Below are 18,550 nucleotides of genomic sequence, written 5' to 3' on the forward strand. Positions count from 1 at the left end.
TGTTCTCACTCTCCTTAGCAACATCTATTTCCTCTCTGCATTCCTTGAATGCTGGTGATCTTTGGCTCATCTCTCATTCTATAGCCCCTTTCTGGTCAATATCACCCATTGCCATACTGTAATCTAAAGTTTCAGACTCATGTAAAATAGTAATGATCATATTAGATAGTTTTGTTTTGGGGTAAAGAATGATTCCACAATTTTAGTGACTTACAACAACACAGGTTTATTAGTCACTTGCATTTTATGTAAACAGAGTTACTATGAGTTGGATGTAGATGTTAGCCCCTATTTGAGATATGCCGTTGTTATATGGTTATCAAAGCTTCTGCTTGCATGTGGCATATGTCACGTGCATGTCATATAATCAAGCATAGCATGAATGTGATAGGTATTATACTCTTCCCATGGGGGGGGGCACTGCAACTCACCTGGCAATTGGTATGGATATATAATCGTCCTAGAGGTATGAGGGACTGAATATCTGTACAATAATTTAATCTACCACAATATTCATACTGCTAATACCAACAATTAAAAATAGCTACAATATACAGTATCTGCACTTTTGAAATCTTCAGGACATTTTTTATGTCTTCTTTTGTCTAATATCTACAACAGAGATATGCATGTCATATAATCAAGCATAGCATGAATGTGATAGGTATTATACTCTTCCCATGGGGGGGCACTGCAACTCACCTGGCAATTGGTATGGATATATAATCGTCCTACAGGTACGAGGGAATGAATATCTGTACGATAATTTAATCTACCACAATATTCATACTGCTAATACCAACAATTAAAAATAGCTACAATATACAGTATCTCCACTTTTGAAATCTTCAGGACATTTTTTATGTCTTCTTTTGTCTAATATCTACAACAGAGATTAAAAGATAACCTAAGGAACATAATGACCTATCTTTCTCCCTTTACATTTCTTACACTTCAAGTCTGAAGCAACTGACATGAATAAGCAAGTGGATGTTGTGAAGCCTCGAGCTCTGTTCAGATCTGTAGTCTATTGCTAGGTGTTTGCTACTATTGATCTCTTCTTTCCATGTAACAGAGTGAAAAGTGGTCACGTATCTTCCCAGTTAAAGATTATTGTCTTCAGATATATTACAGTAAGCTCTGTTCAGATCTGTAGTCTATTGCTAGGTGTCTGCTACTATTGATCTCTTCTTTCCATGTAATAGAGTGAAAAGTGGTCACGTATCTTCCCAGTTAAAGATTATTGTCTTCAGATATATTACAGTTGAGGGCTACCACATTACAAAGTTTTGATTAAGGGATTGTAAAAAAAAAAAAAAAACGTACTGTGTACCATACTGAGCCTAGGTCAGAATTACCTCAGGAGCCACTTTCCATTGCTTGGTAGATGGTAATCACTGGGACATCTTCTCTGAGTTGTATGTAGAAGTCTAAGCCATAAGGTGAGCATGGCAGAGATGACAAGTTCAAGACGGCCTGCTTTTCTCTAGACTATTACATAAGCAAGGAATAAACTTCTATTTTGCTGGAGCTTCTTGATCTCTGTTATGGTAGCCTAGCTTGCAACCTAAATAGTACAGGGTCCTACTGGAGAAAACTAGCGTGTATTGTTTCTTTTCCCTTTCCCCCATTCCTGCTCACCCTGTTTGTAGCAATTTCTGGAACATAGCCCTGGAGTGAGGACCAGAAATCTCTAGAACCTGTTAAGAGACTGGAATTCAGGAACAAGTGGACCCATGAAGGACAGGTTGGCATCGGCACACATAAGCATGTCTAGTTTCTAAATGAGTCCCCAACAAGACTCGCACTCCCCCTTACCCTTCTTTATTTTTCTTTATATAACCCATCGTCATCCGGTATACTGTATAATTAATTTAATTAAATTAAAGCAGTTGATCTTTTGCCTCCAAGATAAAGCCAGAAGATATGCTCACTGAAAGGAAGATTTGCTGCAGAAAGGATACACAGTGACAATATTGTTTCCTAAGAGAAATACATACATCAGCTTGAGGTAATTCCAGACTTCTACAATAGAGACAGAGACATTTGGGGTTGAAGGGGGAAGACAGACAATGCTGCCCAGGAATGAAGTAAACTAAAGACTTCCACTTCCAGAGTGAAATTCTCCCTATTAAGGTGATTATCTGGGGAAACTTTGCTACCTGCCCCCACACTTGAAGGGAATCTTGCCTCTGAGCAAGCCCAACCCAGACACGGAACTAGCCATCAACACTTCCAATCAAGGCACCTATAAGCAAAGAAACACAGCCAAATGGAAATGTAAAAGTACTTTATTGATAGAGCAGGCTTAATAACCTCCCATTCAGAGCTGTCTGGTAGAACTTGGGGTGGAAAACTATATATATCCCAGGTGTAGGAGATGTTCTTGGTGTCCCAGCTGCATTGCTTCTGCAGGCACTCACCTTTTTGTTTCACCTTGATACCTTCTTACTGCAAGTTCCTCCAAGATCTGGCATTCTCTGGTCATAGGAGTGTTCTTGACCTATACACAGGGTAGGCCATAAGGACCAAGGAGTAACTCCCAAAAGAAGCAGCCTCCAGTCAAGTGTGAATAATAGTTGTTGGTGAAAAATACTACAGCTTCCTCATCCATCAGGAATGAAATGTGTTCTACACAATCTCGCAGAGGTCCTCAGTGGGACTGAGCACTGGTTGCCCACTGAAGTAACCTTCTCATCAGTACACTTGTGTTGGCATCTTCCCTTTTCCTGTCTCACTTCTCCATGCCCCTACTGGTGCTTCTTGTGATCACTTCCTTCTGGGAAAATCAAACCTGAGAGGCTAGGCCTTGAGGCCTTCTCTACTATTTCTGATTTTTAACTTTCTGCAAGAATTTATAAAAACCAGAGAAGCTTGTGTTAATCCAGGCATGACTTTAATTTTTAGAAGTCTTTAGAAATGTTAAAAAATAAAAACAGAAGTAAAATTCATAAAAAGGCACCTACAATTAGTGTGACCTGTTTAATCTTAGGATAACAAAGCTTTTATTTTTAACTAGTTGCTAGGGATCTCAATGTTGTCATTATCAGGAAGTCCGAGATCACCTTCTTAAGGCCTCCTCCCCTCATGTACTGTCCAAATACCCCAGGCAGAGAAAGAAATGGAAAGTATGACCAGTCCCCTAAGAGGACCCACATTGAGCTTGCTATTGTTCCCACTGCTACCACTTAAATTGGTTCTGTAAATCTTGTCCTGCCCAGACTGAAGCATGTCTGCCCTCTGTTGCTGCCATCAGTGACCTAGTTCCCAGCACAGGCTTGAGGAGGGAACCATGCCCAAGCTCCCAGAGTGATATTCCCGGGCTCAGCCATTGAGACCAATGTGCACAACCAAATGGGTCCATTCAGTGTTGGGGCAGGGGTCACAAGCATCTGCTCTAAGGAGATTTGCATTTTCTCAGGTCAATGGAAAACTGGAAACATCTCTTGATACTGTATAAGCGAATTAATGCTTTCAAAATCTTTGAAAAACTCCTGGAAAGATAGTTGTTAAGTATATCTATTGTCATATGTACATATTAAAGTTGTGGTTGATTTTTCATTTTGTTTCTGTATTTTCTAAATATCTTCAGTGAAAATTACTCTTGTAACCATACTTTTAATGCTATGAATTTTTAAGAAAAGATTAAGAAGAAACATCTACCAAAAAAACAAGACAAATAAATGACTTGGAGATTTGAACCCATCAGAGAATGAAGGAGGACACAGGGTAAACTGTCACTGTGTAAACTGTAGAGTCAGGTATATCCTGAGAAATAAAGCAACTAAGATCAGTTTCCCTGGAGCAAAAGCTGTTGGACTCCATAATCCTGAGTAGGAATATTTAAACAATATTTTTGATGAATTGCTGGAGGCTTAGTGCATGCTGTCATGAGAGTGAGGGGCTTCCAAGACTCATAGGAGAACCCCCACACATTCTCAGACTTTTCCTCAGGAAACCCACAGGTTCTTACAGGAGGAATTTGGGAACCCACATGGAATTGCCAGGGAGAAAGAAAAAGTATTTATTGTAAAGCCCTCCTAGACTTTTCTTCCTAACAAGGGACAACTCTTCCTCAATCCAGGCCTATCCAGCCTTCCTGCCTCACCTAGGAGAGGCAGTGGATGGGGGAGGGGCATAGTCAACAGGGGAGAGGGTTTAGAGGAAATAGTCTGGGAATGCTGCACCCAGAGCCGATTGGAGTGCTGGAGGTGGAGGTAACAGATAGCTATGGGGAAGGCTATAAAATGAATCATGTGGCACCAGATTAGAATCAGAGCTCTGTACACTGCAAGGGCCTAGAACAATGAATGACACCCCAATAGCAGTAAACACAACCAATGTTGGTGTCTTATTCCTAACAATGATTTAACCCCACCCTTTCCTATTCTGGAATTCATGAAAATAATCTGTCTCCTAGATTTTTTTGAAAGTGTTGTCCATGATTTTTTCTTTTGATAAGTGCTACATTTATTTTTGTTTTCCCACCATTGTGTTTTAAAATATTCTAATGTATAATTTGAAAGACCTAATGAAATAAGCAGTGAAAGGATGGTAAGTTAGGGCTTTAATTTCAGGACTTTTGGTTGCAAAATACAGAAATCCAGCTGAAACCAACTTAAGAAAAATAAGATATATGACTCACATACTTGGGAGTTTTAAGGGAGTGAGCATAGGTGAGGGCTAGTACAATGTCATCAGAACACTTAGCTCTGCTTCCCTCAAGAGACTCTCCATGAAGTGAGGAAGCTGGCTCTCAGCAGCTCTAGGCCTATAGTCTGTACAACTTTGTAGAGAATTGCAACTTCCTCTCCCTAAGAATTATATTGGGACTTTTATATCGTGAATGTGCTTCTGTGGTGAAGAAGGTAGGGCCCTTTTCTAGAGAGTCCTATCTGATTCATATGAGGTAGAGAAAACTATTTCCCCAAAGGCAAGTATATATTACAGGGGAAAATAAATGTAACAGATGTATATTGCACAGACTGGAATCCTAGTATGGAAGGGATGAAAATTACATCAATAGATAAAATCTTGTACTTAACGGACAAAATCATGAAAGCGATAAATTGAGGAAACTTCAAATACATGTACTATGTGAAGAAAACTGGAAGAAAAACTATGTAACATTTGGGGTGTATTATTCCATCTTTGCCTGTACAACTTATTAAGTCACTAAAATCATTCTGTATTCTAGTAATCATCTTTCTTCTTAATCATTAGACAATCGTATTATTTCTATAATCAAAGTGGATTCTATAACATATTTAGGCATGTTTTGCTATAGTTATTTAAGACACAAGTTTTTATGAAGCCATCTATTCAATAAATAGAGCTTGGGCTGCACATGTCATTTAACATTTTTTTTTTGTTCATTTGGTATATTGACACAGAAGGGAAAGATAAATTCTCAAATCTCTTCCACATTACAGTCTAGCCTTGTATCAGCAATTTTTGTAAAATATGGATTTTAAAGATGTAATCCTATTTTAAAGTTTTTGTAACATGATGAAAAAGAAAATTGTCAGTCATGAAGTTCATCCTTTTAGGAAGTAAACAGTTTAGGGAGACCAGAAATATAATAGGGAAAGAAGAAAATTATACTGTGCATAAGAGAAAAAGAGAAATGGAGGCAAAAACTTGATTATTCGTTTTTTTGAGTAATTAAAATTTGGATTTCATGTACAGTTCTCCAATTTTTTAAAATGAAACATGTCTTTTAAACAGAGAGAGAGAAGGAAACCTTTTCAGCTACTTGCAATAAGAAAATATATATACATATCATTCAATGATACCAATAGTGATAACAGTAGTAAAAATTTTAAAATATCTTCACTATTTCAAACATGAAAAATCATTTCTGAATGAAGATAGAAAATTCAATGCATACATATAACATAGACATATGTGTATTTTGTAATATTACATGCTAAAGGAATAAGTTTTGTGCGTCATAACTGAAAGAATCTGTAATTCTTTCATGGATTTATAGAATTCTTTAACTTTTTGTCAAAGGGAAATTTCCTGCTTGAATTACAAACAACACCAAGATCTCAGTGGCTTAATGCAATAAATGTTTATTTTTCACATACAAAGTTCAAAGCAGATGTTGTGGGTTCAGTCGCTTTCCTCGTCTAACTTCTAAGGAGTAACTCCAGGACCCGGGCTCTTTCCATCTAGTGGCTCCTCCATGGAGAGGACAGAGATTTGACCTCACAGGAAAGCACATTTATTCTGGATATGGATTTTTTTTTAACTCTTAAAAATATCATTTTCTTGATCCTTTACCATAGAAAATTTATTCAAATTACACCCATTTGAAGTGGAAGATCATAGCTAGAGAACAGGTCTCCCTGTAACAAATTTATTTACAAAACCCATCATAGAAGCTTTTTCTTTTTGCTTGTTTTTTACATTATAGTACATATTTCCTCTTTTCATCTAGCACGCAACATGAAACTAAACTGATTAATAGTTTACCTACACCCAATTTTGGGAGAAATACTTCCTTTTTACAAAATCATGTACCCTGTATGAAAAGAAATTTCCACACCCTGACAACTGCCATCCGACTTACTCTGCAAGACATCTTCTTTCAAATCCCTCTTTCCCCCACACACAAGTTTTCATGCACACACTGAGTTCTTACTTTCTTTTTCCTGAAAGCTAAAGCTTTAAATACTACAATTTTATTTACAGATCTACATGAATAACAAAAATGAAAATAAGAAATACAACAAAAAACAAATCAAAATAACACTCAAAAAATTACAAACCAGCTAGAAAATATTCTGGCAGTGTTTACAAATTAATACTATTTTTGTACAAAATTGCTAAATAATGAAAATGTGAGTAGATGACATATCAACTTAAATAAAATGATTGCTATGCACAGTTCTGTACATATAAATGCACACCTAACACCATTTGACAGCTCATATGTTGCCCTTTATACACATTTTATTTTTTAAGGCTCACACAGTCATAATTCCCACACTTGTAACTTTTAGCCATTTCATGTGTAAGCTTTTATAGCAGCAACTCAGTGGTACCAGGAAATTTGCATACTTAGTACTTAAAGTAACACAAATACTATAGTACTAACTCATTTCATGTTCCAGATACTATGTCAAAAAGAAAATGACTAATGTGAACAGAATACAGTATGGACATCTAATTAATGTACACCAGTTAAGCCCATTAACTGGAAAAATCTTATGCATGAAGGAACTTTCAAGACATTAGTATTTCTTTCATTTATAAAACAGTAAACATGGCATTACATTATGAAAAGAAAGAGTCAATGAGAAATTCAACAAAACACACAACAACCTACCCAGGTAAGATCAGTTTTTCGACTTTGGAAAAAATCGGCTTTGCACAGCTGGCAAAGAGAATTACACAAAGCTGGAAGCAGAGCAGCTAACCAAATGAGATAAATATGGGAAATGGGGAAAGTCTTGGCATAAATGGTTTCCCACACAGGAAAGAAGCCCATAGTGCATTTTTGGTAGGCACTTAACACAAAGCTCCCTCTCTCCTCCCACCCCAGTGCTTCATCTTGAACTACACGGATATTTTGTACCAAATCCAAATCTGAAGAAGAAAAAAGATAGTCTGCCCCTTTCTTTTTCTTCCCAAACATACACCCATGCGTACCCACACAAATAGTTTAAAGTGCTGGTATTATCTGGCTTGACCCCACCACCCCTTTACATATTTTGCAGATGAAGTCTACCTAGAATAAACTGGCTGGTGGGCTTGTGATTTTTTGCTTTTGTTTGTTTCCTAACGGATATTTTCAATTCTATTAAATACACATGAGTTCAGTGCCTACCACTATGTCAGACACATATCGTTTTAATTAAACTGTTCGTTTCAAGGTATTTTTTGTTTTGTTTTGTTTTGTTTAACAGGACTCCCCCATTTCTGCCATCCTTAGCATCCAAAGAATGGATTTAAGGTACTATGCCACATTCCCAGGGGGAGATGGCCATTGCCACTTGCCAATGGGAAAGCCATTCTTGGATATAACTGGTAAGATTTGTAGCTGACACAAAGCTTCCAACGTGGGACACCATTCCTGAAGAGTAAAAAGCAAGAGATGCCCTGACATTCTATCACTTCATTTTCTATGTCCTGATTTCTCTTGGTTCAACTTACTCCTTCATACAAGAAGGGGACTGGGTTCTGGCCAGGACTATTCCAGTCATGGACACAGCAGGAGTTTCTCGTTCTTATCAGCTTAAGGAAATTCTACTGATAGAATGACACTGACACAATGGAGATGTCTTTCTCCCTAGAGGCCTCTCCATCTGACCCCATCATGAGAAGTGGTCTCTCTGAGTGCAGTATAAGAGAGCCCTTTTCCTGGTCCTCAGGGTCTGGGAAGCCCAAGGACAGAGGGATCCATGCCTACTGCTCCTTGGGACTACTACATCATCTGAACTGGTTCTCCTTTCCAATGAGCCACCCATGGCTCCAGCTCCAAGACTGACTCTCTCTAAGCTCCCACTCTTGGTAAAGGAAGCAAGAAAGAATAAGGCTTCTTGCAGAGGCTGGTAGACCTTAGATGACACAGGTTTAGATGCTCTGATCAGTAGAGGTTCTTTCCCGCTGCTTAAGTAAGTGAATTTGCAAGAATTGCTTCAAAGTAAACAATTAAGTTGAAATGGTGATGGGTGCCACAGGAATGCTTACAAAGCAGCTAAAAAAAATTAAAAAGTGTAAAACGATCCACAAAGAATTCCTAAGTAGGCATTTACTACAAATCAACTGGAAACGTACAAATACATTGAGGACGGAGTAGTTTATGGAGACAGGAAAATCCACAACAGCTTAGAGTGTCAGAACTCTACCAGACTTCTGTACCTGCAACAAGTATTTGAAAACAGGTTTTTCATCTGAAAGGCTGTGAAGGTTCTCTTGACCTCCTAGTGGGACACAGTCCATAGTTTACACTGAATTATGGCAGTAATTTAAATATTCCTAAGAAGAGCTGAATAAATGTATTCCATACTTTTTCATGGCTTCAAGTTTGCATCTGCTGCAGTTCCATTCCATATTAGCAGACCTCAAAGATGTATTCTGCGGAGAAAGCATGGCTTGAAATGCTATTAAGGAATAGTGCTGTTTTTGAGTGGGCCAGGTCGCCAGACCCTATTCTACAGCCCATACATCAGGCACAGCAAGCCAATCCAGGAGGGAGGAAAAGTACAAGTGAGAGACACCCGATTGAACATTTTCTCACTTGCTGACTCATCCAGGAGATTTTGGAACCTGGGGCATAACCAGGCTTCCCTAAGGGAGCCTGCAACTGTGTGTTTAGACAGTTTGTTTTTTAATTCATTAAAATGTCAGCTTTGTACTGAAGTTTGTAGTTTACTTCATAATACTCTCTTGAAGGAAGAAGGTAGGAAGGGACTACACTGAATGACATGTTTTGATTCCATGATCAAAAAACAAAAACAAAAACAAAAAAACACTGGTTTATGAGGAGAGCTCACACAAAGCATAATCAACTCACATGAAGTCTTCCACTAGTGGGAGCTTTTCCAAATCATAAGCATCAAAGAGATTGCTAATGCCTTCTTCCTCCCCAAAGTTCAGCAAATAGTCCTCTTGGAGCAGGGGAGGCAATAAGTTCATAAACAGTCTTTCTAGGTTGGAAGGGATTTGGTAAAAGGTTGGCTGGGGAGGCCAAAGGAGAAAGATGTGCCATAGAAATTGAGCAATCGCTATGTCCTGAGTTGGTGGAAGCCAAGTCTTTGGAAGCAGGTTTAGGAATATTCCCATTGTGGTCTTGGTTGGTTGTTTTCATTGGACTGTGTGTTTCAGTCTCTTTTGGACACAAGTAAACCTCAATGGGTCCTTGGTTACTTGCCAAATGTATCTGCAGGCTCTGCATTGGGTCAGGCACTTCAAGTCTTGCTTCTAGAGAGGCTTTCACAACTACAACAGTTTGATCTTTAAGGCCACTAGTTTTTCAAATATCTTGAAATGTAACATAAGCTAACTTTTGTTTCTTTGTTCAGGGTGCTGCTTTGGATCAGCTCATCTAATTTTTTCTCTTCCTGATTGAGCCCGGTTACTTCCTTTGACAGGCCTTGACACTGGGTCACCATGACCCCATTCTCAGACAGACTGCAGCCCATCCACTGGATATTGTTTTTAGACTTCTTCTGAATCAGGTGGATGCCTTCCAGGATGTTGGTGATATCGTAAATCCTTCTCCTTTGTACTTTCAGTACCTCTGCTCTCTGGTTCAAATCCCAGACCCCATCAGGTGATTGGCTCAGTAGCTGAATGAACTTCTTGGTGAGCAGATCGAAAGACTGATCAGATTGCATTTTTTCTGAGGGAACTTTTGGAGTTTCTGTACTATTTGGACTTCATAGTGCAGTTCTTCCTTTGCTCTTGGGGGTTTTTAAACTTTCTGAGAGGTACTGATGACTGCTTTCTCCTAGTTCCAACCTTCCCTTTGCCTGTTGCTGTAAGGCATTTCTGAAACTAGCCTGGCTCTGGTGGGAGGGAGGGAAGGTGGGGTGGGGGATGGGGGGTGGCTGGAGAGCTGGGAGAGCTGAACAGACCCGTGGTGCCTGGCGATGGCAGGAACTGGTCTGGAAATATATTTGCTAACCTGACAGCAATGCGTTAGCCAGCACCACTATTCACAGACTTGTCGAACACCTGAGTTCAACATCTTGAAGTACCACCCAACACTGTTTTATGGCAAAAGTGTTACCAAACCCAAATCCACCTGTCTACTGTGTAGTGGAAACAAAAGGCTCAAAAGTCAAATGCTGGTGAAAAGGGACCAGTAACCTGAAGGAAATCATAGATTAAAGCATCATAAAGGTTCAGATTTACCAAGGGGTTTTTAAGGGAAGTGAAAAGCAGGAGGGAAGGGGACATGTAAAGGGCTGGATGCAAATTCTCCCAAAGCTCCCTCTGATTTCTGTTCTCCTCCTTGACTTTGGGTCCTGCAGGATTTTGGTTTGCTTCAGGATGGAATCAGCATAGCTTTATTGATGTCTTCCTTGGTTTCTCAGGGACTGGATAGTATGAGCCTCATAGCAAATTTGCAAATCCAGGCTATCTGAAAGATAGCTCTACATTTATGTGAATAATGTCATCCTGCCCTATAGCCAGGGTTCAAAATGTCAAATAACTAGGGGTAAAAAGGGAACTCAGAGAAATGCATGCTAAGCTAGCCTTTATGTTTATGCTATATTCTGCTAGACAGGCATACTCCTATTTCTGCCTTTCAAACTTCCTCCAAGGCTGAGGCCTGCTCCAGCTCTAGGGGAAAATGATCAAATATGATCAAATATGGGAGGTCCTGCTGTTACAAAAGGAGTGTGGCCAATGGCATTCACTGGTCTTTCCATGTATGCCACTGACTGGGATACTCTGCTACAGTGTACAGTATATGTTTTGAACAAATACAGTGCTGCTTTTCCCAAAACTAGAATTCATGGCTCTAAAAATCAAGAGGTAGAAATACAAGTGGCTCCCTTTACTATTATACCTAATTATCTATTTACAAAAGTTTACTTCCCATCCCTGAAACTTTAGACTCTTCTACCTTAGTGATCTCAGTTCCCAAGGAACTAGGGAATTGTTCCTGTGGGACATAACCACTGCTCCATAAAATTGGAAGTGGAAACGGCCACTTGGTCATTTTGAGCTTTTAATGAATTTTTTTATGAATTAACTGTCAAAGAAGGGGATACTTTGTTAGCTGAAATGATTGATCCTGATTATCAGGGAGAAATTATGTTGCTGCTGTATGCTGGGCACAGAGAAGACTATATCTGGAACCCAGTGGATTCTTTGGGTTACTTTTTCAGTATGTACATATTTAACAGTAAAAATTAAGGGAAAACTATAGAAGCACAATAAAGGCAGAATGACTGAATCATTAGATCTTTCAGGAAAAAAGATCTGATTCACTCTACCTGGTTAATAACTATGACCAGCAGAGACACTGTCCAAGGTCAAAGGAAAATCCAATGGATAACGGAATAAGTTATAATTACAATTTTCTTCTCACTATAGACACAAGGACTCTAGCAACTTCACACATAGTATTTTTCTCTCTTTTCTCATGATGTTCTTATTTTAAATAAAGATTGGTGGTGATGGTTAGTGTTTCTACTTTGTTGCTCAGTTACAGAGTATCTAAGGTGGGCTTATGACTGAACTAGTAGAGGAACTAAACTAACCAATAGGTCACTAAGATAATGTTGACATTCTTGTCTGTGTTTTCCCTTTTGGGGGAGAGGGTGAGAGTATTTTTGTTTGAATAAATGCAGAAGCATGAAATTGTTGCTATAGATGTTCAAAAATATAAAGAGGGATGTGCACAGATGCTGAGATAACAAAGGGAAGGAGTGTACTGGTTATTTGCCCACTTTTGGGGGAGAGGGTGAGAGTATTTTTGTTTGAATAAATGCAGAAGCATGAAATTGTTGCTATAGATGTTCAAAAATGTAAAGAGGGATGTGCACAGATGCTGAGATAACAAAGGGAAGGAGTGTACTGGTTATTTGCCCATTGACTCTGCTCCAAATCTACCCATCCATAATGTCTTCTGCAATGCTTGTTGTACAACTATAGAACAAGTGTACATTTCTGAAATACTTGTAAATTTCTGCTAACAGGTGTCATTAAAGGGATTTTGGAAGGTGTAAAATAAAAGACTTCCTTCCTGTTCTCCCGTCTGCATGGTTTGAGCAGCAGCAGTTAGATACAGTCTCAATTTACCTTCTATCACGCTCAGAACTGGTCTTGTTGTACTCTTTCAGAGGTATCAGCTGCAGCCAACTGTGCCCCTTTGTAAGAAGTCATAGTACCATCTCCTAGGGTCCGTCCTCTGAGCTCCCGAGGTACAAAAAGCAGCTGGGGACACCCTGTAATAAAGGGCCTGACTTCATTTTTTTGATGCTTGACTTTTGACTTCTTTTTAGCCTCATCTCCCCCTTCTTATTTGGCCCCACATTTGAACATTCTGATAAGAAATCCCGGTGTGCCTCCTCCTTTAGGCACCAGTGGAAAATTTAAACATTGCAAATTGCCCGCCCATGCACAGGAACTTTCCCCCGGCACCACTCTGTAGGCACTATTAAGGCTCAATCAACTCCCTCTGCCTCACTCAAGTCATCATGGACCAGCTCATGCCTGTTCTTCTTGACTCAGGAGTCCCGTGTGAGTAATAAACTTTTCTCTCAAGTTCTCTTGGTGTGTGTAATGTAATCAGCCTTTACATCCTACTTATAATTGGGAGGGAGTTCATCCCCCCTTTATGAATGAGCATAAAATACACTCCTTTCTCAGAGAGCTGACCAAATTACATATGGTTATTCTCTGAGTTCCTAGCTTTTGGTAACCGATCACTTTCTTTTTGTTTCCCTAGTGTGTTTGTTATTATTGCTGTAAAACAAATCACCCAAAATTTAGTGTCCCAAAGAAAAAAAATTTTTTTTTAGTTTCTGAGGGTCAGGAATGTGGACACAGCTTAGCTGGGTATCTCTGGCCCAAGGTCTGTTATGAGGTTACATTCAAACTGTTGGCAAGGGCTGTGGTCTCATCTGAAGGCTTTACTGAGAGAAAGAGAAATCAGTTTCCAAGCTTTCCCACATGATTGCTGGCAGGCTTCAGTTTCTTGCCACATGATCCTCTCTGACCACCAGACTGCTTCATGACCTGTCATCTGGCTTTCCCCAGAGTGAGTAAGCCAACAAAGAGTGAAAGAGAATATGCCAAGACAGAAGCCAGGTAGTTTTATACCCTAATATTGGAAGTAACAACTTATTATGTCTGCTTGGGTTCATTCATTAGAAGCTTCATTAAGTCCAGATCATACTCAAGGGGAGGGTATTGCATAAGGCATAAATATCAGGAGGTGGGGGTTATGGAGGCCGTTTTTAAGCCCTCTGCTACATCCTGCCCTCGGGATAATAGCTGCTTTCTGCAATTACCTCAGAGTTACTAAAGTAACTTTTTGCTGTTTCAGCTTCACAGATTACATGCCTGTGTAATCACTGTCCTAATTCCCCTTTGTTTGAATAAAAAGCATTGTTTGTTTTTCCTGACTTGACACTGATAGCACTTAGGGTCCTTTGATAACGTTTCTCCAACTATTCAGCTCACAAATAAAGAGCACATAACATACTTTTGTCCACATATTTTTGGCCAGACCCAGTCAAATGACAAATATAAGTGCAAAGGAGGCTCAGAAATGTATGGAGTACACAGATATTAGCAAGACTAACAGTCTGCAAAGCTGCTTAATTTTCAAGAAGTCATACACACATTGTCAACACCTCCTAGATACCACCTTCTCAGCTAAATAACTTTCTTTACACAAATGAATTTTTGCAAAAACTCAAAACACTCTGCAAGCATAGCAATTCTAATTTGATTTTTCCTCCATTGGATTCCTCACATTAAGGCCATTAATTTCTAAAAAAGCACTGGAAGTTGTGGGAGCTTCAAATAGTAATAATTTCAGTCTGTGATTCAAAGATAACTTAATATAAGATTTTTTTGTTTTGTTTTTACTGAATTAAAATATTGATACTTGCTACTATACAGTGTTTTCGGCAAAAGATAGTGAATTGTAGAAACTCTGGACAATTTATTAGCATAAATACACTGTAATTTATGCATAAATTTCTCTGTTTTTTAAAACTTTAAAATCATTAGAGAGAAATGAAAATGAATCTTATCTTTGTGTGAGGGCTTATCTGCTATTTTTAAATACTATGTTTCTTTATAGTCAAAACATGAAGATAGTATGGTTTAGTTATGCAGCAAGAATTCTTAATAGTAAATTCAGTACCTTTGGAGTTATGACAGGGAGATTATTTAATTTCAGAATAACTTTTCCAACTTTATCTTTTTTGCATTTTATGGATATCTTGGTGTATTAGTACATTTCCTTTGCTTATAACAAAAATACTTGGAACTGGGTGATTTATAAAGAAAATGAAATATATTGCTTACAATTTTGGAGTCTGGGAAGTCCAAGGTCCAGGGAGCACATTGGTGAAGAAGGCCTTGGTGGTGGTGATGACAGTGATGGCAGAGTATCACATTGCAAAATGGCAGAGCAGAGAGAGACTAACCTCTCATGTGCTCTTCTTTTAAAGCCCTCAGAACAATACCCACAACCACAATTGTTAATCCATTCATTACAAAATTGTCCTACAATCTAATCACCTCTTCAAGGCCCTTCCTTCAATTACCATAATAGGATTTCCTACCCTCAACAGTTACAGTGGCAATTAGGATTCCAATATATGAACCTTGGGGGACACAATCCAATCAATCCACAGCATTCCACCCCTGGCTCCCTAACCTCATGTCCTTCTCACAGGTAAACACATTTCATTTTGTCCCCAAAGTCTTAACTTGTTTCAGCTCAAAAGTCCAAAGTTCAAAGTCCCATCTGTGAAGTCAATATAAGTTATCTACTTCCAAGATAACAATGGTGGAACAAACATAGGGTACAGTTGGGCACGACGTGTATAAAAAAGTAATTTAATGACATAAACAATCAAAAAGGGTGGGGACAGTGCTGTAAAGGAGCAGAATTTTTATAAGTTATTGAAGTTAAGCTGGTATAAATTCAAATGAGAATGTTATAACTTTAGGATGTTAAATGTAATTCCCATTGTAACCAAAAAGAAAATAGCTATAGAATAGATACAAAAGGAAATGTAAAAAGAATTTAAATGTTTCAATACAATCAACTAAACAAGAAGAAGATGGTATTGCAGGAAAGGAGAGACAAAACAGCTGTAAGGCATATAGAAAGCAAACAGAAAAATGATAGAAGTAAGTTCTTCCTTATCAGTAAGTACTGTAAATATATTAAACTCTCTAATAAAAAGCAGATATTAGCAGAGTGGATAAAAAACAATGATCCAACTGTATGCAGTCTACAAGAGATTCATTTTAGATCCAAAGACACAAATAGATTGAAAGTTAAAGGATGGAAAAAGATGTTCAATGCAAATAGAAAACAAAGGAGACCAGGGGCTATTATACTAATATCAGGCGAAATAGACTTTAAATCAAAAAAGTTTACAAGAGACAAAGAAGTATATTATATATTAATAAAAAGTTCAATACAAAAATATATTACAATGATAAATATTTACACACCTAAAAAGAGAGCATCAAATAAAAGCAAAAACTGACAGAATTGAGAAACAGACAGTTCTTCAACAATAGTTTGTGACGTCAATACCCCACTTTCAATAATGGATAGTACAACTAGATGGAATAAAGCAATACAGGATATAAACAACACAATAAACCAAGTAGATCTAACAGACATATGCAGGACACTTTACTCAGTAACACCAGAATACACATTCTTCTCAAGTGCTCATGGGACACTTTCAGGATAGACCATATGTTAAGTTACAAATTGGTCTCAATAGGTTTAAAAAGATATATATCATATGCAGTATCTTCTTCAACCACAATGGGATGAAGTTAGAAATCAATAGCAAAAGGAAAATGAAAAAATTTATAAATTTGTGGAAATTAAACAACACACTCTTAACCAATGGATCAAAGGGAAATTAGAAAAACTTAGAGATAAATGAAAATGAAAACATAGCATACCAAAACCCATGGGACACAGTGAAAGCAATGGTAATGGGAAAATTTATAGTTATAAATGCTTGCTTACATTAAAAACCAAGAAATATCTTCAATCAACAACTTAACTTTACAACTTAAGAAACTAGAAAAAGAACAAACTAAATGCAAAGCTAGCAGAAGAATAACTTTACAACTTAAGAAACTAGAAAATGAACAAACTAAATGCAAAGCTAGCAGAAGAAAAGAAATAATGATGATTAGAGCACAGATCAACAAAATAGAGAATAGAAAAGCAATAGAGAAAATTAATGGAATCAAAAGTTGGTTTTTCGAAAAGATCAACAAAATTAACAAAACATTAGCAAGATGGACAAAGAAAAAAAGATGAGTCAAATTAATAAAATCAGAAATAAAAGTAGGAACATCACTATCAATTCCATAGAAATACAAAGGATTATAAGAGAGTGCTATGAATAATTGTACATCAACAAATTGGATAACCTGGATGATATGGATAAATTCCTAGACACACAAAACCTGTGGAGACTAAATCATGGAGAAATAGAAAATCTGAATAGACCTCTAACTACTAAAGAGAATGAATCGGTACATCTACAGAAAAAAAAAGTGGTTTTTTTTTTTACTTTCACACACTCAGTACAACACAGAATACTTCACCTCTGTTCACCAAGATTTGTGAAGATTTCTCCCCACATACCAAGCAAGCAATCAATTCTGCAGTGGACACCAGCTGGGTGTCCTATAATTTAATTCACTTCTGCAATTATCTACCTGGAGATAGTGCCAGATTCCACAGGCTGAGGGCTTAGTCCACATGACTGCCCACACCAGACACCATTCAGACACCAGTCTCAAGCACAGGTTGTGATCTGTGTTTCTGAATGACCAGCTAAAAATTGGGGTTTCCACAACCCTCTCCTTGGGATGTGAACTAGGATGACGAACAGAACTCAGAGAAACACTTAGGTTTACCCATTTATTATAAAAAATATTACAAAAGATCGAGATAAACAGCCAGATAAAAAAGATGTATAGAGCAAGGTATGTGGGAAGGAGTGCAGAGTTTCCATGCCCTTTCTGTGTGCTCTATCCTCCAAGAACCTCCACATGGTTAGCTATCCAGAAGCCCTTTGAACCCCATCCTTTTGAATTTTTTATGAAGGCTTTATTGTGTAGGCATGATTGACTACATCTTTGGTCACTGGTGAACAAATTAACCTTCAGTCTCCTCTTTCTCAGAGGTCAGGGGGTGTAGCTGAAAGTCTCAACCCTCTAATCATGCCTTGGTCTTTCCGGTGACAAGCTTCCATCCTGAGGCTATCTAGGGGCCCTCAGCCAACAGTCATCTCATTAGCATAAAAAAGACACTGCTATCGCTTCAGAGATTCCAAGTGTTTTGGGAGTTGTACCTCAGGAAATAAGGACAAAGACCAAATGTATATTTCATAACGTCACAATCAGTAATCAAAAAATCTTCTGGCAAAGAAAAGCCTCTGACCCAATAGCTTCACTGGTGATTTCTACCAAACATTTAAAGAAGAACTAATACCAATTTTTCTCAAACTTTTTCAAAAATTGGAGATGTGGAAACACTTCCTAACTTATTCTATGAGGCCGGCATTATCCTGATACCAAAGGCAGACAAAAATATTATAAGAAAAAGAAACTATAGACCGTTATCCCTTTTTAATACTCATTCAAATATCCTCAACAAAATCCTAGCCAACTGAATTCAGTAGCATGTTAAAAGGACTATACACCATGACCAAACAGGGTTGATTCCTGGAATGCCAGGATATTTCAACATTTAAAAATTAATCAATGTAATAACAGATGAAGAAAAAAAAATCACATGATCACTTCAGTTGATGTAGATAAACCATTTGACAAAATTCAACACCCTTTCATG

At 38.0% G+C, this 18,550-nt stretch overlaps 1 pseudogene; it reads right to left on the reverse strand.

Moving 5' to 3' along the window:
• Window positions 1-9,522: 9,522 nt before the first annotated feature.
• LOC103596461 lies at window positions 9,523-11,683 on the reverse strand (annotated as a pseudogene).
• Window positions 11,684-18,550: the final 6,867 nt, after the last annotated feature.

Source organism: Galeopterus variegatus, unplaced genomic scaffold, assembly GCF_000696425.1.
Source record: "Galeopterus variegatus unplaced genomic scaffold, G_variegatus-3.0.2 Scaffold2017, whole genome shotgun sequence".
NCBI lineage: Eukaryota > Metazoa > Chordata > Mammalia > Dermoptera > Cynocephalidae > Galeopterus > Galeopterus variegatus.